Below are 25,609 nucleotides of genomic sequence, written 5' to 3' on the forward strand. Positions count from 1 at the left end.
AGTAGTTGAACTCAGACACTAAACATTTTTTTGTGTCTAACTTTTTTGTGTCTAATATTTGCCTTCCAAAAATTTTTTTGTAAACAGTAAGCATCTTCTCTTGATTATTTGTTGAATTATTTTAAAAGAAATTTTCACCAATGATAACCATATTACCGTCCTAGTTTTTTTTTTTTAAGTTTTTCTGCTAGGTTAGTCATTGTTGATTGAAGGGTACAATATTGGCCATGTAGTGGGGAAAAAAGCAAGTGACAGAATAAAGCACGATGTTAATTAAATGTTAAATAAAAAGACTTGGTTCTGTTGATAGCTGTAGAATGATCTCTGTCTTTGTGGCAAATCATAAAACCAAGAATCATGGCTTTTCTATCAATCCCATGTGAAAACTCCAACAATTCATGTTGTTTCAGAGTTTCAGACTGTAGGTAAAATAAGTAAATGGAAAGGATCATCTGCAAGATTTCTTGCAAACATTAATAGCTGACACTGAAGTTAGCAAGAACACTACTGTCAGGGCAGAATCTTCAAGAAAAGACTCATACACGAAGTAAGGTAAATGCACCTGATAGCAATAACTTAAGTATACCCTGAGAATGACCCTGCAGGGCAGAGGCACCTGAATATCTGCTGTGAGTTAGGGAATCCAGGAGTGGCCAGCCCTGAGATTCGTTCCTTGTCTATGAGAAACATCTGAGCCCCATTAGAACACAGGGCCGTATGGGGGATGGAGGCGCTGAGTTTTGGGGGAATAAATGAAGGTTGCCAGGTGGAGGCTATTATGGGGGGGTGGAGCTAAGTGAAAACGCTATATAAACCGCCTGCTATTTGTAAGCAGTTGCGGGTCTCTCTCGTCAGCCCGCCACTGGTGCGTTTTCTTTTTTGTTAAGTCCCGCGTAAAACTCCGGTCTTTTCTAGTACTGGGTTCTTTTTTTTTTAGTCTCTTTCAGCCTGGTGTTATCTCCAGTGGAGTTGATAAGGGTTGGGTACAACACACTAGTAAAAGAAATATAGAGGAAAAGGAAATAAAACTCAGGATGGCTAGATACATAAACGTAGAATCCTGAAAAAGGTTTAGTCGGCTGTCTACCAGAAATAACAATATGTAAGGATAAAATTTTGAGTGTCATAATACAAATGAAGGTTGAGGCTCTGATGAATAAAGCGGGTCTCTCTGCTCAGCCCGCCACTGCTGCGTTTTCTTTTTTGTTAAGTCCCACGTAAAACTCCGGTTTTTGCTAGTACTGGGTTCCTTTTTTTTTTTTTTTTTCAGTCTCTTTAAGCCTGGTGGTATCTCCAGTGGAGTTGATAGGGGTTGGGTACAACACACTAGTAAAAGAAATATATAGGAAAAGGAAATAAAACTCAGGATGGCTAGATATATAAATGTAAAATCCTGAAAAAGGTTTAGGCAGGTGTCTACCAGAAATAACAGAATATGTAAGGATTAAATTTTGACTGTCATAATACAAATGAAGCTTGAGGCTCTGATGAGTAAAGTGACCAGGGTAAAAGCAGGGAGTGTGAAGATTGCCTGAGTAAAATCCAGAATCTCCAACCCCCAGGAAAGACACAGCTTCCAATATGTCAGGTGGCCAACCTCTGAAGCGTTATTCTTCTGTTGTCAGTTTTGATGTTACAGGTTCTTGTTCGTTCTTTTTTTTTCTGGTGTGGGAGATTCGATGACCCTCTCTAATCTTTAATTCAAATATTCATGGAGCACTTAAGTATTATCCTAGATGAGGAACAGTGTTCGAGATGAAACCCTTCTTGCCATGAGAAGTACCTTAAACAATTACTGAATAAAAACCCTGAATCTGTAGCTAAAATCCTAGATTTTTATCGTATTGAGGCAGGAAAATAAGGTCTGGAGACAGGGAACTTAGGGCGAGTTAGTGGTGAGTTTCCAAAGCTGGAGCAAAACGAAAACACCTGGGTCTCTAGGCAGGGGACCTAACGCCAATTAACACTAAAAGGAAACCAAAGGAAAACCCGTTTCCCCCGGCCCACTCAGGTAGCGAAAAACCAAAGATACTCTATCTACAACCCTCCCGCTTCCACCACGTTTCAGATGAGAAGTGATCTGGATTACCCACGGGCCACACATGGGCCATCCCTTCCTCTGCGTAGGGTACCAGTTCACCTCAAGCTCTTATGAGCCACGAAACAAATGCTTTATCTAGGAAAGAGGTAGCAGATACAGACCTCAAGAGGAGTACTTAAAATTCGGAAAACTTTGCAACCAGGCTCCCGGGCGGCTCGCTTGGGCCCACTGCCACCCTGTGGAGTGCTGTTAAATCTCTGCTTGGCTGCTTCCTTCCCGTGCTTCATTCCTTGTTGCTTTGTGTGTGGGTTTGTTTTTGTTTGTTTTTTTTTTTTTTTTTTTTTTTTTGAGATGGCGTTTCACTCTGGCCCAGGCTGGAGTGCAGTCGTGCAATCTCGGCTGACTGCAACCTCAACCTTGCTGGTTCAAGTGATTTTCCTGCCTCAGCACCCCGAAGCAGCTGAGACTATAGGCATGTGCCATGGCATTCTTCGTTCCAAACTCCAAGGACGCGGACAACTAGCCCAAGGCCTTCCTTCCCGTAACAGTCTGAGGAAAGTATCAATAGCTTACTTGTTTATTGTACATCAGCAAACATGTGGACAACACTGTTGACATAATTTAAACCGCTTTCAAATGTTTGAAACAAGGCAAATCTGGTTAAATATTCAGAAAAGTTACTGATGTTAACGCTAGTGAGTTCACACAGAATGGAATTCATCTGCTTAAATCATTCTAAGAAACAGACTTTACCAGTGCAATTGTTTCTTTTTGAAAGAGTCGCCTGTTTGTCTTTAGTTTTTATATAGACAAGATGGCACCAGAGAAATGCTTTTAATATGTTGATGTATAACGTAGAACAGTTGTGGGTAACATAAAGCTAGTGAAACTAAGTTTTTGAAGTTTTACGTTCAGTGTTTTGTTTCCCCATCCTTACATTAAATTGATACTTTCACGCAACTTCGGGAGACGTCACCTTTTGTAATTCTTGTAATGGTTGACTGAACAGGAAATAAAAAATGAAGTGCATTTTCAAAATTTTTCTAGCAGTAGACAAATACTATGGGATCACTTTAGGATGAATATACATAACCAAATGGAGTAGCTTGGAGGAAAAAGTATTTAAGATGCTCAAACAATTGAAATCACTTGATAAATACAATGAAACAACAAAGATACTTTGGCAACACTTTACATTAAATAAGTTGATAGATTTCTAAGCCTTAAGGTTAACGTCTAAGGACCTACAAAGGTGTATGAAATTTTATGAAATTAAACATGGCAAACTTTTGCTTTTAGGACCATTTTCAAAAGATCACTGTAAATTGAAGTGATTTGCTTTAAATCTCCGTTGGCAAGTGATTGAGAAGCTAAAATTAAACCAAATGTAGTCAATTTGATCATCTCCCTCACAAAGCCTGTCATCTGTGATTGACCAATATCAGAATGCGTTATCACTTGACTTTTCAGATGTACTGAATTTACCTTCAGCGTCTCTTACTCTTGCCCGAAGCTTCTCAAATTCAGGAAGTTCAAGTGACGTAGATGTTCATACGGTGTCTTGGGCTTTTTTGTGTTAGATTCAGGGGATACAGGTTACGTACACGTTGTTGAATAGATAAATACTGCGTCACTGGGGTTTGGGGTACAAATTATTCTGTCCTTCAGGTAACGTAGTATATCTGACAGGTAGCTTTTTAATCCTCACCTTCCACTCTCAAGTAACTCCCAGTGATCGTTGTTCCCGTCCTTGCGTTCATGTGTACTCAATGTTTAGCTTCCACTTAAAGGTGAGAACATGCAGTATTTGGTTTTGTGTTCCTGCATTAACTTTCCAATCTCACCAACACTTCATTAGGTACGTTGTTGCTATTTTCCCCTCACCGCAAGTGACAGCTTTAGGAATCTTTTTTTCCTTCCTGCTATCAACCACAGGTCACCATTTTTCAGGAATGATAAAATTTGGTTAACACCTTTTCCAGGTTTTGTTAACCAAGTCTCTTGCCAGTTTTTTTTCTCCAGCTCTGGCTAATACTTTCCTTACTAACTTTTCAGCTACCTCTCAATACCACATGTCTTAGATTTTTTTCTATGGCAGTATCACACATCCCCATCAAAAGTTAGCATTTTGAAGCAACAATGCTTTGTTGGTTTACTGAGCCAGTTGGGTGGTTCTCTGGTCTCTGCTGGATTACACTCTTGTGTTTACAGTGACTCCAGGTCAAGTAGGCAGCGTTCCTTCTCGGCTTTGGCTACAGGCTATATAATGTTGCTTTGAATTCGACAGGGCTAGCTCAGGCTCTTAGGGGGGACAGAGGGGTTCTGAGTCTATAAAAACGTTTTCTGCGACTTGTTAGTCCTACCAAGTGATAAAACTAGCCCAGCTTCAAGCAGTGAGGAAATAATTTCTCAAGGGGGAGGAGCTGCAAAATTGCTTAGAAAAAGGATACAAAGGGGATTTTACAGCTGCTTTTCCAGTCTACACAGCAGGAGTGTTCTATTTACCCAACACAAGTTACATGTATGATGTGTGTGTATGAAGTCTTAGGAAGTCAGCTGTGAGTATGACAGAGAAAACAACTGTGTTTGGAGACCACGTTCTAGTAGGGGAAGCTAGAGCATAAACAAGGATAACCAGTAAGAATCGGAGTAACTGCTGTGAATAAATTATAAAACGGAATAAGATGGAAGGATGCCCTTATAGTATAGAGCTTGTGAGCTGAAAGCTGAAATAATGTGAACTAGCCAGAGAAGCCCAGCAGATTTAAAAGCCCTAATTAGGTGCAAAGCTTGCCATCATAGTACTGCAGGAAGGCTAAATAGGCTAGGCTGTACGACGTAAGAGTTCACGTCAAACATTTTTCCCCAAGATTTCCGACATTGAGTTGTTAAAGGAGCAAATGTCACAAAGAGCTTGTATTTGACCCTATACTGTGAAAGATAATTCTTGAATAATGTACAATGTTGGCAAGTGGTATATAATTGCTAAGTGAATTAAACTGATTAAATCTAGTTTATTAATGTGTGATGTTTTTCATACTTTCTGCAGAAGAATGAGTGGAAAACTTGATGACTAACTCCATCTGCAGGAGTGAGGTGATTAACTGCTGTTTCAAGCTTTTTAGCATTTCGTAAAGCATACTTCCTATAAAACTGTCCTAAATAATCCTAAATCATAGAATTAGTTTCCCATGGCAGGCTTTGTAGTTCATTATAATAAAACTAACACCAAAAAATAGCAAACTTCCTGAGGTTTTTTAACGTGCAGTGAGCAAACCATCCAAATTTCTTCACCCAGGTGGGTGCCATGTGGCTGCCTTCAATAAATCTGGTTTCTGTTACATAATTCTCATTTCTATTCCCTTAGGTCCCTTTGGTAAGCTCTCACCCTCTGTTTTCTAGTTGAAATCATACCAGTGACAGGGAGATACCACTTTAGCCTTTTTCCTGAAAGATGAAAGTTTTCTCGTGAAAAACGATATCAGATATGCTGGAGGCTTGTATTTTAAATACCTACAAATGACAAATGTTTGTTTTTCGTCTTTAAAACTATTGAATATAGAGACAGATTGTCACGAGTGCTTTAGTTACACCAGCTTCTCAGGAAACTTAAAGTTCATCTCCTTTAAAACTGAAGTTGACTCCTTGTACCCAGACTTACTAGACAAGCCAGCAAACACGAGTGCTTGTCTCCCTTGACACCTAACCCCGTGGGTATAATTTCCTTTAATGTGGAAACTTGAAGTCAGGATGTATTTCGGGTTTGGGTACATTATTTTTCTGCGTTCCTGAAAATATGTATGAACTTAGCTCATTAGTTCTCCACCTTGGCTGATAATAATCACCTGGGCAGCCCAGACATTGCTATGCAGAAATCTTACCTCATCTGATTTAACTAGTATAAGCTGAGGCCACTGGTAAGTTTTAAAATGCCTGGATGTTTTTCAGACCAACTGGAGAATTAGTCATTGAATAAAATCGACTTTAAATTGCATTTAGTATATTAATGACATTAATATTTCTGAATGTACTGACACATCTTGAATCAACATTGCATTCATTGTTGTGTGCCCACATCTTTTAATAATGGGTTCAGTCCAGGGTATGTGAGCTAAGCAACTACATGACAAATGTAAAGGCATTGTATGCTAGGATGTGCTTTGCACACAAATGGCTTCAACTAATATTTTAAGAGTGTAATTAGCAGCCTGGGTAAAAATACAGCTTCAGGTTCTGTTGTAGCATCCTCAGGCCTTAATTTCTTTAGTTTGGAAAAATCTGAATAAATATGTGCTGCTCTGGGGAACAGGCCAAAGCAGTGACATTTTATTCATCTTTTGAGTTCTAAATATTAAACGTTACAACTGAAGGACATATGCAAATAAGGGTAACTTTTAAAATCTTCCATCTAGATCGTAAACAAGAAGTCACTTGTTCTCTAGGTCGACCAATAAAATGACGTTTTTCATCAGTTAAAGGTATCTACATAATACATATGTGCACGTACACCAATGATAACTCAATTTATATTGAGCTCCTATGTTTTTGGGTACCGTTAAGATATTTCCACTGAAAAGCTCATAATACAGTGCCTCCAATCCATGATGTCACTGATTGCAAGGTGAACAATTCTTATGTGCCATAAGGAAAAAGCTTCTGATTACAGTGATCATTGCTAAGAAGTACTTAGAATTAGGGAAAACGTTAAAATGTGTCGTACGCTTAGTATGCGACAAACATTGTCAAATCCTAAAATGGGCAACATCACACGTATATTCCTAATCTACATATGGGGAGAATTGGGTTTAGGAAAGTTGATTCACTTCCCAAAGGTCGCAAAACCGTGAGATAGTAAGATTCAGGATCTCCTCTTTTAATGACACAACGCTCTACTAAAGATCTAGGCTAAAAGTAAAATTTATTTTCAAAATGTACAGAATTTTGTATAGGGTTTCTCCTATGCTTCTTGAGTGAGAAATTTTGATAACGAAGACCACATTTGACAATATCGAGAGACATTTGTGATTGTTAGAATTGGAGGGAGGTGCTACTGGCATCTAGTGGATAGAAGGTAGGCATACGGTTAACTCAACCTACAGTCGATGGAACAGCCTCCTTCGACTGAGGATGGGAAATGCGTCAGTGCTCCAATTCCACACCGTTAAGGTCTGAACTATGGCAGCTGCAGTGAGCCTGAGTTCAAGTTTCATTCATTCGTTAAACAGTCATTGTAGATCTGCTCTCCTTTCATATGAGCTGCCCGTGGACGAAAGAATGAAGACACGGACAAGGAAGCCCTATCCTCATCTGGCCCACGGTCATAGTTGAAGACATTGAGTACTGAGCTAATCCAATATACTATTAAGAGGATTTGTGTGGTGGAAACGTGCAGTAATGGGAACACATGGATGGTGAGTTTTCTACAGGAAGCTTGTATTCTGTCACGGAGGAAGGCATTAAACTTTGTTAATGATAGTTGATCTATGTGTAATGAAACACTCTGCCTACCACATGGTACTACAACAGCAAACAATGTAGTTACTTGTAACTTTGTGGTTGATGTCATTTCTATTGAGGAAGTAATACTTAAGGCCCAATTTTAAGACAAATAAGTGCCCTCTAATTTGATGGAACATCACGTGCTAAGTGAGTTTAGAAGTAGGAGGGAAGAAAAGGTTTGTAACCAGAGCATAAAGTTGTGGGTGGGAAACAGATGTTGGTATGGGCAGGGTCTTTCAGAGATTTCAGACCAATCGTTGTTTTTAATGCAGCCATGCAAATAAATCCCCTGAAAGTACTGGTCCGTAATACAACAGTATCCATGGGGGTCCTAGTGGAAATCGCTCACGAAATAAAAGCGAAAGCAATGTTAAATGCAGCTCTGCTTTCTGAATGTTACAGGGATATTAGAGTTTGGGATTCATTTACCTTCTCAGTAAGATACTCCATCTCCTGATTTGCATATTTGGGTATATTAATTTCTCAACACCTTTTCAGTCTAAATGCACTGGGTGAGTTTCTTAATATGCTCAATACGTGGGTGACAGGATTATTCATGTCTCAAACTTCACATGTCCATGTAACAGACCTGCACATTTACTCCCTGAATCTAAAAAGATGAAATTAAAAAACAAACACAGTACCTTCATGACGACTAAAACATGCAAAAAGGAGAATCCCAGAGTTCAGGCTGTTTTCCAAGAAGTGATGGACACTTGCTCCCCTCACCACTGCCTAAAACATAGAGAAACTTAAGTTCTCTGTCAGTGTTCCTAAGTCAGCTGTGCCTCCTGACGTGCTTTACTTGATCCTCAGGACTCCTTAAAGAAGGCACAAGGGAGCTCCACCCTCTAGACACTATTCTAAACCACCAATGTGTATCCACATTAATGTCCTGAAACCCCATGTCTTAGAAATTCTAAACTTTTTAAAAGTCAACAGAAGGAAAACTCTCAATGTGGTATTTCGATGAATTGCCTTTTCAAAAGACATTGTAAATTGGAAACAAAGCTTTGGAGCTTTAGAGAGATACCAACTGAAAGATCAGTGTGGGTTTTTTTTTGGGGTCAACTTTATTTTCTTAATGAAAATTTGTTTTGCGGAGCAATGGTGTCCCTCCAGTGTTGTGGTATTTATGTGAAAGACCATGCTTTTCCCAGGGGTAGTAATTTAAATGACTGGAAAAAATTGTGATAGGGAATTAGTGATACATAACACCTGTGTCTTTGAAAAATACATTTGTAACACGTAGTATAGCCACTATGTGACAAAATGGGTGTATTAGTGTAGTGGTTAAAATATTTAATGCACAATTTACCTGTGACATGATTAAACAGTGAATTAACAATTTGTATGTAAGAAGCAAAATGGCTAAAGGAACTACCAGATACTGAAATCTAAACATGGTTTTGAATCGATTCAGCCTCACACTTGCCCTTTGCCCAGGTAAGTTGGTGGGAAAGTTGGATTTAATTGATAATACTATCTAGTTGTTACTAGAACAGTGAGTTGTTGGAGAGGTGATGTATATAGAATAGAAATCGATACACTATGACAATTGTCAAGTAGATAGTGCCTTTAGAGGGACATTGTTTTCTGAAAGAATGGTGTTCCTATTTTGGGTAACTCTTGATAACGACATAAGGTCCAAACACCTGATGTATTTTAGTATTTTCCTTGATAATCTTTGAAATCCAGTGCCAGTGAAAAGGCACACCTAAATATTGGGATGTAGGCAGATTGAACACAGCTTCAACTTGAAATTGTTTCTCTAGCATTTTGAGGATTTGAAGTCATTTGAATACTGGATTGACATATTTAAAAATACTCAACCTTTTTTAAAAGGGGGCATTTAACTCGCAAACTTCTATAATGACAAACACGACAAAGTGTTTGCATTTTAGTTTTAAGGTAGCTGTACTTTGTGATAGTTTAGTGAATGTCTCCAGATTTCCCAGAGGAACTAAAAATAGTAGCTTGTCATATCACTTGCCATCTTAATGATATTAAAAACATTGACAGTTTGACTATTTTCAAAGAAAACTATGTTGGTAAATACGGGAAACCTGAATGTTTTTCTACGTTATAAATTTGCTTTGAATTTGCTTATATACTTGGGGTATGTATTCTAAGGTAACTAAATTTCCCCTGTCAAACCTGAACCATTATGGTTCCTGGTTTACAATGGAAGTAGGGTTGACCTGCTATATAAAATGTAAAACAAAGTGTCAAACTGCCAAAGACATCTTTAACGCACTGGACAAGTGAGTAGTTGAAATTGGGCAGAGCAAGCAATTAATTCTGTGGTTCATGAAATCACTAAATTCCCCTACTATTTTGAAGATTTGCAAACAAAATCCGTGATGATCAAGATTTCCTTCTTGTAGATTATGCATGTAAGACCACATCTGTTTCTTGAGGATAATTACTGTATTGACATTGAAATCATCTGTTTAAAAGCATAAGCTAGTGCTACGAGTTAAAGTACAAGTTGACTGCTTACTATATGGCTCAGTGTACCAAGTGCTGGGGATATATTAGGGACCAAAATAGTTATTGCCCTCAGTGTGCGGTCTTCTAATGTGTGTGAGCCGACACCCATGATTAGAACGTCAGATTTATCAGGAAGTTGACTGGGTCAGCTGGACACAGAAAAGCTGTCGGGAGCGAAACAATTCATGGCTCAAGGAAAAAGGGGAATTTAGACTGTGGTAAACACGAGAGTGGTAAAGAGAAAACGGCAAACCAAGACAACACAACAGCTAAACAACGTGCTCTTGGAACAAAGTCAGTGTGTTTTCACTTCGCACCCGCTGCTTCAAAAATCCCTGCAGGCCTCCAAAAGTGGAGGGAAGTAGTAGTGTCAAGTGGAATGAAATTACAAAGTTAAAACCCACTTCTCAAATGTGCAGTACCTGAACCCCATCAACTCAAACTGAACTGGATGCTGTTACGATCCAGCTCAGTCCAGGCAATCCAGTTTTGACATATGTCAGGTATTTTGATGTGAAGGCCACCCACAGGGAAGGGTTACTCAAATGGATTTCTGATAAGAATTATGCTCAGCAGACGAGCTTTTGGAGGAGGTAAACTGGACCAGTCTGTATCCTAAACCCATAGACATCCCCAGACACCCCCTCACCCTTTCCTCCTTCAAGTTGAGTAGCTCCTCTTTGGCTTATACAAGATGAAAGGGCACCTTCATTCTACTTTAAAAGTGTGAAGCCTAAAGGATGAGAATAGTTTGCTTATATACTAAATGATTAAGTAACTAGCTAACTACATACAGGAAACAAAAATGAAGTCATCGTGGCTCTTGGGTGGCTGCTGCCTTTGCCCTGTTTACTGAAGACACCAGCTCCATCCCTTGTTTGATGACTGCACTTAAGGTGTCTTAACCCATTTAAGCCTCAGTGACCTCTAGAATTAGGGGTTAATAATGGTAGCTTTCTCCTAGGATGTTTGAAAGAATTAACTGAGTAAATATATAAATGGCTTACAACAAAGGTATACCACATGGTAAGCACCCAATCAGTATCATGTTTTCCCTGTCACCAAAGGTATCTGCTGCATCAAGGAAAAACTGGGATTGTTAAAACATGAGGAAGAACCTGCATTAGTATTCTTTTGTCTTTCAGCTAAAATTTTTAAGTTCAGTGATGAAATAGCTTTGACAGATGAATAGACGCAATAAAAGGATATGCTAAATTCCAAACTTTGCTTTTGCACTTCAAGACCTCCTAAGCCAGGATGATTCAGAGTATGGGATTTCACCATAAGTGATATTATAGGTTGGGCAGGTTGTGAGAGATGGCTCGATCATCCAGAAAGAGAAAGATTGCTGTTGAGAAGGTAGGAGTGCAAGGAAGTGGTAGTGGTGTATCAAGGTTCAGTGCCAGGAGCTGGACCTAGAGAGTGGACCCAGGGCATGCCATGCCCATGTGACTTAAAGGGAAATGTGAGCAACAAACTGTATCAACCCTCCAATGAGGGTACCACCTTCATACTAATTTCCTGGTGGCATGAAAGCCATACAAAGCAAGGTGGGGAAGATGCTCTCCTAGGGAAAGTTTTTGAAATAATGCCCTGATAGGGTTTGGCTTTGTGTCCCCACCCAAATTTCATGTCAAATCATCTCCACGTGTCGGGGGAGAGACCTGAGGGGAGGTGATTGGATCATGAGGGTAGAATTCCCCCTTGGTGTTCTCGAGAGTGAGTTCTTAAAAGACACGGTTTAATTGTGGTAGTTTCCCTTCACCGTCTCTTGCCTGCCACCATGTATGACGTGTCTTCCTCTTCACCTTCTGCCATGATTGTAAGTTGCCTGAGGCGTCCCTGGCCATGTTGTGAGTCAATTAAACCTCCTTTCTTTACAAATTACCCAGTGTCAGGTAGTCTTTATAGCAGTGTGAAAACAGACTAATACACCGCCACCACAGATGGCGCACTGTCAGTTACAATACCTGGAGTTGCCATGTGCTTTGAACAGGAGAATACCAAGCTGTACACAGTGTGATGAGCTACAGTAGGCCTCAGTAGGACTAGGGGACTCCAGTAGCTTTTCACTGGAGGCAAATGACTACAAACAGAAGTGAGTGCCAGACAGTAGCCCTCGTACTCACAGGCATGATCAGTCCGTCTAAAGCTGACCCCATAGCAGGTACCCCTAAAACTTCACCAAATCATTCACATCATTTTTACAGGCAAGTTCTGGCTTTGTTGCTCAGGGTGAAGTGTAGTGGTGTGATGGCTCGGTGCAGACCTAAACTCTGAGCTCAAGGGATCTTCGCAGTTCAGCCTCCCAAAGCTCTGGGATAACAGGCCAGATCACTCACTTTAGAGAGGAGACAAGAGGGTACAGATAATGACTTCACACACATCATTAAGATTTGCCAGTCTTTTTTTACCCAGCAATCCTCTTGAGAGTAAGGGGAAAGAAAGACTGTAGAGAAACAACCAGGAAAGGAGGGTTTAAACTTTGCCGGCCCTTTCTCCCAATGAACCAGAGTTAAACAGGAAAGATTACTTTTGACCTGGAAGAGGCTGTTGCCTTGAAATGGTTCATCTATAGTCATGTTGTGGGTTCCCATCTCCATGCCATGAGTTGTTACTATTGGTCTCCAGAGCAAGTTACAGAAAATATTTCCCAAAACATTTTTGAAAACTGCTTTCGTTGACCCTTTGCAATTAGTGTAGGATTGAAATTGGAATCCTCTATAAAACACGTACACAGGCGGCTGAGGCAGAAGAATGGTTTGAACTCGGCGGGCGGAGGTTGCAGTGAGCTGAGGCTGTGTCACTGCATTGCAGCCTGGGTGACATAGACCCTCTCAAAAAACAAGTGGTGCAGCAGCGCGAAAAATGAAATCAGTTTGGAGTTGTTTAGCCCTTATTATTGGAGTAACTACCATCTCCCTGCCCTTGCAGGTCCCTGTCTGTGGAGTCCCTGTCTGTGGAGTCCCTGTGTACAGCTCACTCTGCAATTGGAAGTTTCTACAAACCTAACACTTAGTCCTTCATAAAAGCAAAATTATCCTTGAAGGAGAAATCTAGTTTTGTCTCATTTTGCCACCTTATAGGTTGGCTAACAGTAAAATGGGATAGTGAGTCAGGAACCATTCTTTGTGTTTTCTGAGTCCTTAGTCATTTATGACAAATGTACTGTTACTCTTGAGTAACTTCTCCTTGAAGAGGATTAGGATGAGTGTCATAGAACATTTAGAATTAGAATCTTAGAGAGCTTCTAGTCTAATCTTACACATAAACTGAGGCCTAGAGAACTACTGACTCAAAGAAGTTCTCCTGATTGTAACCCAGAGCCCTAAGATACACACTTTAAGGCACATCATTGGAAGTGGCTTTCAAAACTGCAGATGGTCGAGAATGAAATTTATAAACATGTTATTGGAGTTCTTACCTGAGAAAATCATGCACAGGTCAACTCCTACAGAAAAAACATTTTGACCAGAGTTAGTCACACCTTTTGTGTCCTTGCTTTCCTGAGGGAACAACCACTAGCTATCAAGAATGAGTAAAGAGTTGACTCAATTTGGGACCCTGGTGAAAATGAGAGAAAAAAGTATCTGTTTTAGGTTTTGTTCGGAAGAGTGAAAGATTAGATTCATAGGTTCACAAAAGCAAACTTCATTGCAGAAGGAAAACTTCCTGTTAAGAATTTCTAGGTTTATTGGAGTTTGGTGAAAGTAGATGCTATTGATGTAAAGAGGTTAATGTCTGTCACAGTCTGGGTATTTTGTAATGACTTTCTTCACAGCATGTTCATTTTAAGGGTAAGGAGGTCTTTACGGTTCATGAAAGTGTAAGGATTACAATAGACCCCCAGATACTTTAGTCATTTAAATAACCCTACCCTCTGTTTATCATGAGAGGGAACTTCCCAATTTTGGGTATTAAAAACATTGAAAAACTTTTAGGTTCCACAGGCTTTTTCAGTTCTCTCCTACATACTGCAATTCATAAATAGCAGAATGAGTTGCTATGGAAATGGCCTCCGGTCTGTTACTCAGACACAATTCTTGAGCTCTGTTTTGTGTCTATACATATATATTCCACATGTAAATAAGATTATGCAATATTCCTCTTTCGGTGTCTGGCTTATTTCACTTAGCATAATGTCCTCCAAGTTTATTCGTGTTGTAACAGATGGCAGGGTTTCCTCCGTTTTTAAGACTGAATAGGCCATTATATGTATCACATTTTAATAATTTGTCAATTGGGGGATATTTAGGTTGTTATGTGTTGGCTATTGTGAGGAGTGCTGTGATGAACATGAGAGTATAGGTATCTTTGAGGCTGTGATTTTTATCTCCTTCAGATTACCCTAGGAGATGGATTGTCGGGTCATATGGTAGTTCTGTTTCTAAATTTCTTCAGGGATCTCAATACTATTTTCCATAATGGTTGTACCAATCTAAATTTCCACCAACAGTATATGTCTTTTTTCTCCACATCCTTGCCGATACTTAATTTTTTCTTGATAATAGGCATCCTTAAGAGTGTAAAGTAATATCTCATAGTGGTTTCAATTTGCAGTTATGATTAATGTTGAACACATCTTCCTATGTGTTGGCCCTTTTAACATTTTTGGAGAAATGTCTGTCGGTTCCTTTGTTACATTTTTAAAAATTTTAGACTTAAGGGGTACACATGTTTTACTACATGGGTATTACTTGCATAATGGTAGGGATTGGGTTTCTAGTGTACCCATCACCACACAAATATTGAATACTGTACCCAGTTGGTAAGTGTTCCAACCGTCATTCAATACCTTTAAGTCCCCATACTGTATTCTGTTTATGCATACCAGTTGTTTAGCTCCCACTTGATGTGATTTGATTCTTCTGCTTCTGGGGTTGGTGTTCACTTAGGATAACGACCTCCATCTCCATCCATGTTGCTGCAAAGGGCATGACTTCGTACTTTCATGGCCACACAGTATTTTATGACATATATACCACATATTTTTTGTCCAATCAACTATTGATGGATACTTAGTTTGGTTCTATGACTTTGCTGTTGTAAGTAGTCTTTGCCCATTTGTTGATTGGGTTGTTTTTCTGCTGCTGTTTATAGAAGTTCTTCATAAACTTTGGATAAGTATATCAGATGTGATTTGCAATTTTCCAGTCTGTAGGTTGCCCTTCCAAAAACTACTTGTTGAATTTTGAATTTATTTCTGGGCCTTTTATTCTGTTCCATTGGTCAATTTTTGTGTATTTATGCCAATACCATATGATTTTGATTACTATCAAACCTCAATATAATCGTAAATCAGGAAGTATGATGTGTACCTAACCTGTTTTGCTTTCTCAGTATTGCCTCAGATACTCGGAGACTTTTGTGGTTTCATACAAATCTTAGGATTGTTTTTTCTTGTGAAGAATCCAGTTGGAATTTTGATATGGTTTGTGTTAAAGTTGTATATTGCTCGGGGGCAAATGGACATACTGACGATATTCCCTTCCATGAACATGGAATATACTTTCTTTTACATCTTCAATTTTTCATTAATGTTTGATAGTTTTCAAGGTACAAATGCCTAATTTGGAGATTTTTAAGTAGATTTTAGCTGCTCTTATCACACGCAGTGTGAGGCGACAGGTATGTTAATCAATTATAGTTAGCCATTGTCCTCGCTGTATGTATGCATGTATGTGTATCCAATAAAGCACCATGTTGTAAACCTCAAATATGTGCAATTTTTTTTAAAAGGTAAGCCTTGGAGATACACCTTATTTTGCAAATAACTTGCTGTCCTTTTATCTCTATCTGCTGTTATACGTTAATGTTGATGCTACTGAGCTGGGCACCAGATTTCAGTACCACTCTTCGTAGCATTATTTTAAGCATTTTCAAGATTGTGAAATAAACATAAAATTTACCGTTGTAACCATTTTCAAGTGTAGTTTGGTGATACTGATTATAGTCAAATCCATTGCCACGCATCCATGTTCACAACTTTCTCATCCAAGCAGAAACTCGGTACCCACGTATCAATAACTCTGTCCTCCCCCACAGCCTCTGGCAATCAGAATTCCAGTTTGTCTCTATGAATCTGACTTACAGATACCTCATAAAGTAGAATAATGTTTTACTTAGCATAATGTCCTTAAGGTTTATTCATGTTAGTATATGTCAGAATTTTCCTTCTCAAGGCTGAATAACTCCATTGTTTGTACATACATTTCGTTTATTGATGAACATGGGGTTGTCTCCACATTTTGGCTATTGTGAATAATGTTGCTATGAACATGGGTATACAAATATCTGAGCCTTTAATTGTGTAATTCTTCAGGAATATACCTACAAGTGAAATTGATGATTCTAAGCATTTTACACGTAGGATTTTACTTCAGTTATAGAAAAATATGCTGTTATCCCCATTTGAAGTATGAGGAAACGGAGACATCCAGAATTCATCTAATTTTGCTCAGGTCACACAGCTGATAAACAGACCATGGATTCCAGGGGAGGCAGGCTGGCTCCAAGACTCAGACACCTGCTTCACTGCTTTCTATACCTGAAGAAGGCAATTCTTTTTTGTGGAAAATTCCTATGATTGATGCAGACATTAATTTTCTATGATAAGTGGAAGTAATTATCTCTTAAAGGGCTAGCATGGCTTTAAATAATCAAATGTATAAGAAATCAGTTAAAAGATACTCCATCTAATTTATGTACTCTTTAAATTTCTGAAATAGGCTAAACTGTTTCTAAAATCTGCCATTTAGAGGTCAAACCTATTTCCAGTTGCCCAAACAGTTCAACTCTGAGCTGTAGAAATGACAATCTCACAGTGAAGTGTCCTTTGAATAATCAAAAGAGCAAAATTGGCCCTTTGCCATATACTTAATTCTCTGTGTAATTAAACCAAACGATCCATTGAGAAACTTCCACAGTGGCCTCTGCATGCAGTTCAGTTAAATTGTCATGTGGCATGGATCGGAAGCCATGACTGGAATACTGTAGGAAAAAATCCAGCACAGTACATATGACACAGTATAACAACAATGTGGGTGAGAAAACCCACATGCGGCCCAGTTGAAGAGATTGGGTTCTTTTCCTGGAGTTCTCCTTTGTCTTTGAATTTCTTCCTTGCATCTCTAAGATTCAGAGGTGCTTAGAGTAGGACAGTGCGTCTCAAGTATGAGAGAAATTGTAAAACATACATAACAAAATTTAACCTTTTTCAAGTGTACAGTTTAGTGACATTGATTGTAGCCATGTGGTTGTGTAACAATCACTGCTGTCTGTCTTGAATTTTGTCAGCATCCAACCTGAAACTCTGTACCCACATGTCAATAACTGTTGACTCCTCTCCATAGCATTAAATGGTCAAAAGAGGTGAGACTATCAACTATAGATATTTTACATATATTTCAAATGGGCTTACTCATTCTGGAGTTAGAATCAGGATGGGGTGTGGTTTATGGCTATTACGTAAAGGCAAATAAGCATTTCCATTCTTTAAGGGTGACCTCAGATCACACATGCACATCCATTCCTTACCAGCATCAATGATAGGAGAATTGTGGCAGATTGTTAGAGCATCATTGTGTTGGCAATGGGAAGCCAACCTTTAGGTAAAAGACATACAACATGAAAGTGTGTGAGAAATGCACGTTCCACTCTTTAGTTTCTCAGTCATACATATATGTATATATATGATGACTCCTAGAAATCTAGAGGATTTGTCACACAGTTAAAAGGTGAGCATTTTTTCTTGCATGTGGCAATCTTGTATTTACAGACCCCCCTGATTTGTTTGTTCCCCATCTCTAGTTTTCTACACTGTAACCTAAATGTTGCCAGGTCTTCCAGTTTCTTCCTGTATTTTATTATCACACTGCTGTAAGGAACTACCCAAGACTGAGTAATTTATGAAGAAGAGGTTTAATTCACAATTGCACAGGATTAACAGGAAACGTGACTGGGAGTGCTCAGGAAACTTAGAATCATGGCAGAAGGTGAAGGGGGAAGCAAAAGCAAAGGCTGCCTTCACATGGCAGTGGGGAAGTGCGACACACGCTTAGACCATCAGATCTTGTGAGAACTCAATTCCATGAGAAAAGCAAGGGGGAAATTCGCCCTTATAATCCAGTCACCTCCTACCAAGCTCCTTCTCCAACTTGATGTGAGATTTGGGTGGGGACAAAAATTCAAACCATATCACTACCTGAATTTTTAACTTTGCATCTTATTTGTGGTCTCTGGATGAACTGTCATTTTGGGGAAACTCTGCCTAAACTTTCGTTTCTAAATTATCGTAAACACAACTTTACTAGTTTTTTTATCTATTTTATGAATTTGGAAACTTATTATCGGGTACAACTGTCTTATTACATCTCCTATGCTTTGTTTCACTTAAATATTTCTATCTTCACATTTCAAAGGTTAGTGATAATTGATGCAAACGGGAAAAGTACATTAAGCATATATAATTTCGTGTCTTTGTTTTTAACATACTGCTTCCACCCTGACTCAAGCATGTTTTTTTCCTTGTATGAAACTTTTTTGTAACATTTTTTCTTTAGATGTAAGGTGTAATCCTAGATACATTCTAGTTGGGAGCCTCTATATTTCTGTAAAATGAAGTATCTTTTATCAACACTTGACTGTATCTTGCTTTACATACCTAGAACATAAGAACATGATATCTTAATACCTGAGCTCAAACAGCTCTCGGTTCAGAAACATTGATTTCACTGGATGACTCTTACAGTTCGCAAAGTACTTGAATTTCTGCACTCATTTAATGTAAAATCCAAGTATCACTTACAGAGGTACATTCTGTAGCAATGTCTCTCTCTGCCAGGGGATCTTACTTCTTGGAGATACACTTCGAAATATTTGGTTCTTTGAAGTCAACACTATGCGTAAATATTCATGGCATTTTCTTGCCCATCAGTTGGATTATTAGTCGGATACAAGAGATACACACTCTATCATTTAAGTAAAACAAGGCGTGACTGAAGAAGAATTTGAGTATCTCACAGGATCTCTGGGATCTGAAGAACGAATCTTGGTGGATATCTAGGAACAACATACAATTCTTATAACGGAGCTTGTGGTATACTTGTTCAAAATGTGATTGGCCCCACTTCTTTCTCTAACCAGTGCTTCCTGCGTCAGTTTCATGAAGACTTTGATAACTTTCTGCAGTTGCTATCAGGATGCCTTGCCTTGAACTTGCTCACACAATCTACCATCTGAGAAGAAGCTTCCCTGAGACTGCAAGTTGAGAGACCTTCAAAAACCCAAGGATGCCAGGAAGCTAATGCCCATGAGACCACCCTTGAGCAATAATCAGGATGAATGTCTTCCTCCGCTTCATTCCTTAGGTACACAGCTGTGACATTTATTTCACTAAAATTTTCAGACAGTCCTGGTAGGACATATCCTTGTAGCCCATCATGGTGGGTAAGTCAGTACCACATCCCTGTAGTAACTCCTTCCTAGCTTTGATTTCTGCCATATTGCCCTGCTCCCTGGGTAATGTCCCCACAAAAACTAGCAGCTCACAAGTCTTGTTTTCAGAGGCTTTTCTTTGGAGGAACTGACAATAACTATTTTCTTTTTCGTGTACCTCCTCTGTTTATAAGATAGTACATTATTTTAGATGTTACTCTAGAGATTGCAGCATGGATTCTGGATTAAAAGTCTAATTTAAATTAATACTTTTGCCCCATGTTAGTCAATGCGAGAGCCTTAAGGAACTTTTCTCCCAAACTCATGGACAGTTAGTGTTAAATATGTGACTGCTAAATTCCACAAGGCATTGTCATGTCTATACAATCAGGAATCACTTGCTTTTACTCAGTTATCTGTTCAGTTGCACTTCTCTTTCCTTAGTATATTCCTTCTGAGAGCACTTTCTACTAATCCTTTTAGTGAAGGTCTGTGGTGACATATGCTTTCAAATTGTATTTCAAAATGTCTTGCTTCCATTTTCTGAAGAATCTTTTACCGGACATAGAATTCTATATTGACTGTTTGTATTATTTTCTTTTAGTGCTTTGGAGAAATGAGAAATAATTGTTTTGGCTTTCATTGCTTTATTTTGCAAATCCAGCCGTTCTTTTTTGTTAAGTTAACCAGAAAAAAATGTATTAAAGATTTATTTTTTTAAGCAGTGTTAAACAGACCACATACTTTCTAAACTCCTCTTTATTCATGGTATTTGATTCTCACCTACGCATCTCAACTCTCTAACTATCTAAACTGCCACGATATGCATTCATTTGGCAGTTAGTTTCATTTTGTATGGTTTTATTTCTAGAACTTCCATTTTACACTTTATTAAAGGTTCCAGTTTTTGCCCTTTTTTTTTTTTTTTTAATGAAGTTGAGAGTCCCGCTCTGTCACCCAGGCCTGGAGTGCAGTGCCTGGATCTCAGCTCATTGCAAGCTCTGCCATGTTAGGCAGAGAATGGTCTGAATCTCCTGACCTCGTGATCCATCGCCTTGGCCTCCCAGAGTACTGGGATTACAGATGTGAGCCACCGAGCCTGGCCTATCTTGTCTTTTAATAGTATAAACATTTTAATTATCTTTTTTTTTTTAAATGAAGTCTCATTCTGGCATCCAGGCTGGAGTACAGTGGTGCCATCTCGGCTCACTGAAGTCTCTGCCTCCCAGGTTCAAGCCATTCTCCTGCCTCAGCCTCCCGAGTAGCTGGCACCATGGGTGCCCGCCACTATGCCTGGATAACCTGTATTTTTAGAAGTTTCACCATGTCGGCCAGGCTGCTGTCGAACTCCTGACCTCAAGTGATTCACCCAACCCTCGACCTTCCAAAGTGTTGGGATTCCAGGTGTCAGCCACCACGCCAGTCCTAATGATCACTTTTTTCGAGGTACATATGATATTTTCATTGCGTTTCTTTTGCACCTGTTTTTTTTTTTAGTGAAGTTGTCTTTCATGTCAAGTTGTTATTGAATTCTGTATATTTACATTAAATATAAGACTTGAAGATTTATTTCTGCTTCAAGCAAATACCTAATTAGGAGTAGGTTGCCTTAATGTCTTTGAGAATTGAGTCTATTTTAAATGAGATGTTTCAACATTGGTGAGCACTAGTTTCTGGTTCACTTAATAACCTTAGGTGATTTCAGGAACCCAACGAAAAGCCTGGTTGGTTTCCCCAGTCCCTTCTTCGTGGGTGAATATAAACTCCATCTTTGCTTCCTCCTCCCAGTTGCATAGAACTGTGGCCATTTGTACTCCTCTCAGTCCCTTAGCAACTGCTTTCAGAACTGGCATTGCGTTGAGTGGAGATGGAACCAAGTATATCAATCACATCCCTTGACTTTTCTTTTTCCAGTTCTTGGCCCTACAAATATTCATGGACTTCTAAAGGTAGCTCTCTAATATCTTCAGACATTTTTGTTTCTTAGGTCTTGGGGTCCAGTTTATTCCAGTACTACTGGAGACACAGACTAGTCTGTCATTATAAAGTGAACTTTTCTGATTCTAAAAACTTAGAGATTTGACGGTGTTTAGACACACACTGCTTTTTGAAGGGAACAACTCACTGGCTGGTCTCACCTGTTTTCTTACGTCTCACTCTTTTCCCTAGACAACACCAGACGGCAGAGTTCATTTGATTTGAGCTATAGTACCTCCTGGATACTGATTCACAGATAGATAAGGTGATAATAGCTTCTCGCTTGTAATATTGTTTGCTGACAATTAAGGCGCTATTTTTTTGAGTGAACTTTTAGAGAAAGTACAGATAGTGAGGATAGTAATAATTTACAGTAAGGATCAATAAAGCTGCAAAGTAAAAGAATTAGATAAAGCATGATGAGATTGTTGGATTTTAAAAAATAGTAACAGTAACATCTTCCTAGAGCATGTTAACTTCTGTTTGGGGAGAAATAGTGTTATTGCATAGAACCAAGGGTATGTTAACCCTGATAAACACATTTTAAAAAGCAAGAACAAACCCACACTGGTAGAATACGAATATTAACTTTTAGCTTAGGTTGACTGCTGATAATTAGCAAAATAAGCAACAGTTGAAATTTAGGAAAATCATTGTCCTTGTTAAAATTGTGGGGAGAATATAGTGTCCCTGTATTCATAATCCTTCCCCACCTGGACATAACGCTTCCAGATTTTTGCAGATAGGTGAATAATGAAACTGGCAAATGAAGGAAAGGCTATGAGAAAGCTTCAGAGTAGAGTGGCATAATTCAGGCAATTGAAAGAACTAGTGTCATAATCTAGCTTACATTACATCCAGCGGGCCAAGTCATACTAGTTCTTTTATATAACAATAAAAATTATTCTAACATAAGAGATGGTGAAATTCCCAATGTTCAGTGTTGTGAGAGAGTTAAGATTGGAAAGCAGGCTTCACTTAGTGGGAGCTAAGAGAGAAACCCTGGATAGAAAATGTTCTTTATGCGCAAAGATAAGCTACAAAAACTGGTGATTTGGTTTGATGGGTTATAAATAACTATAAATGGCAAGTTTGAGGGACTCTCAGGGACTGGATTCTTCGTTAGATAATAAATGCACCTATCACAAGTATACAAGCTAATGCATTTAAATAAGCTTACCCATGTGACTACTACCATGACCACAGAAATCCATTCTTGTGTTTTGCACTCAAAACTACAGCCATAGCCATTATCTAGACTTCTAAACCAATTGACTATTTGTTTTTGAAACTTGCACAAATGTCATGACACAGCATACTTTGTGTCAAACTTCTGTTCATTAGATTTGAGATTATAGTTGTTCCTTGAAGTAGAGAAGGTGAATTAGTTTTGTATAGTCCATTGCTTAAATACAAGTTATCCATTCTACAGGTGGTGGATATCTGGGGCTTGGGTTATTACAATGTTTCCGTGAATCTTACACATACTAAAAGATATATAATTATAACTGGATTATATACCTGGTTGAATTGTTGGGTCATGAAATACATACACACACACTAAATGTGAATATATATTCATATTTAGTATATATGGCCAAAGAAATGTCCAAAGTACCAGTAAGCATTTTCCCTTTCATGAGGAGAATACCAGTTTACTTTCATCCCACATTCTCGCCAACATGTGGCCACCCTTTCAATTGTATCCACTGTTGTCATCCACTGTTTCTTGGATGCTCTTATTTGGGAAATGTGATTTGTTAAAAGTTGTTGATGTATTCCGGATATGAGCCCCTGGTTACATATTGCAAACAACTTCTTCCACTCTTTGCCTCTCTCATCTCTTTGGTGTCTTTTCATAAGCAAATGTTCTTAATGTTTATGAAATGCTGTCTGTCAAACTTTGCCTGTAAGACTACTGCTTTTTGCATCTAGTTTCAGAAAATTTTGCGTACTCCAAAATCATGAAAACTGTTTCTTGGATTCCAGTTCTCTGCACAATTCCTCTCACTGATGAATATTTTCTTGATATAAATCGGTTTTAAACTTTCTCTGTGAACTCAAATACAGTGATCGCAGACTGTTTACTATTGTTGCTATTTTCTTGAAATGATTTCTTATACTTGTACATTTTATAAGAAAAAACTTCCAGGTTCTAGATGATACCATATTCCTTCCTGAAAACTGCTACGGTTTTTGTATGTGTAAATTTAAAGTACAAGTGCAATTTATTACATGCATATATTGCCTAGCAGTAAAGTCTTGGCTCTTAGTGTATCCATCATCTGAATAATGTACATTGTACCCATTAAATAACTTACCCTCCCCACTTCTGCCAGCCCTGCCTAGTCACCAGTATGTTACTCCCAATTCGATGTCCACATCTACACATTATTTAGCTCCCACTTATAAGTGAGGTATATGACTTTTGTTCCTGAGTTGTTTCACTTAAGATAATAGCTGGCACAGTGGCTTATGCCTGTGATGGTAGCGCTTAGGGAGGCCAAAGCAAGGATTGCTTGAGCTCATGAGTTTAAGAACAGTGTACGTAAATGGCAAAAACCCAACTCTACAAAAAGAAAAAGGCATGGTGCTGCTGCCCGCCTGTAGTCCCAGCTACTCCGGAGTCTGAGAAAGGGGATGGTTTCAGCCCAGAACAAGGAAGATAGAGTGAGACCCAGTCTAAATAAAAGATTATATATATGTGTATATCTGTATATATAAATGTATTTATGTATAATTACATACATATATATTTATATGGTTGTGTGTAGTTAATTTACAACATCATGTATGCGAGCTGAGATTGCACAGAGTTGAGAGTGGGTTTAGATATTTTATAAAACCTGGCCTGTTTTCTGCTTACTGTACTTACAAGTTGTTTAGCAGGATACCTTACTACTTAGGGAACCTAAATTCTAGTTTTGTACTTTCCTAAACTGTGAAACTGCAAAGTTGTGATTTTTCTTCTTAGAAATCTAGACCAATCTTCACTTAGCCTCTCACCCTGTGGCCCTTTTCCATTGATAAACAGCTTTAGAGATGAAAATTGGAGCAGCCAGGTTCACTTTGCACCTCTTACGTTCCCTGCAGGATTTGCCCCCTCAAGTCCTGACTACTTGAAGAAATCTGAGCCCTGATGTTCGAATCCGCCTCCTGTAAGACTGTGGAACACTGCTTAGTGGCTACTTTCTGCTCAGCTTTTCTACATCCTACCCTATGCTGTTTAACAATCTGCAAATGTCTTGACTCTAAAAATACGGAATGTTGGGCTCGTCTCCAATGTGCTTTCCTTCTCTCCAGGTTCTTGGCTTCAGAAGTTCTAACTGTCCTTCACAAATGTGTTTTTTATTATATATCCTTTTCTAGTGTTCTTGGCATACATTTTGGTCAGCTGCAAACTATTCCATCACCAGAAGCAGAAATCCTCAATTATTACTCTCTTGAGTCCAAAAATAAGCCATAAAAATGAAAGAACATGATTGATAGGACAAAATTGTCTTCCATCTAAAATATTTAAGTAAATGTATAACCACATTTCAAACGAGATTATTTGCTGATTAATTGAAATGACTCATGGAGCTACGTTAATTTGGCCCCTCAAGATCCCAACATGAAAGATATAATTTAGAAAGTATTAGTATATATTTAATGCATTTGAATGCATAATAGATGTATTTCACTTGAAATCCAAGAAACAGCATATTCTTCCCACAGAAAACACTTTGCTAATTAGCTCTAGTGGTAGCTGTTTATTGTTCACAAGCACTTTACTCTGCATTCTCATTAAATACAGCTCAAATACACGAAAGGATTACTGCTGTTTATATTTTTGAGATGAGAAAATAAGCAAAGGGTGAAAAAGTTGTTTAAAGGCACGCTGTAGTAACTAGAGCAGCCAAAATTCGACTCAACTGTCTTTGATTACAAAGCCCAAAGGCACATCTATTTTGTATACTATTCAATAAATTTATCCTGAGTTAGCCTGGGAGGGAAACTACTGAGTATGTACATAAACATAAATGTAAATGGAATGTTTTCATCTTCTCGAGGATATTTCAGCGTTCCAGCAGAAACGACAAATGAGCAAACATTTTAACCTCTACTCATCAGATTCACCTACTTTGTTACAATTTTTTAATAGTTTCAGGTCCCCACTGGGAA

This window comes from Piliocolobus tephrosceles, chromosome 17 (assembly GCF_002776525.5).
Source record: "Piliocolobus tephrosceles isolate RC106 chromosome 17, ASM277652v3, whole genome shotgun sequence".
In the NCBI taxonomy this organism is placed as follows: domain Eukaryota; kingdom Metazoa; phylum Chordata; class Mammalia; order Primates; family Cercopithecidae; genus Piliocolobus; species Piliocolobus tephrosceles.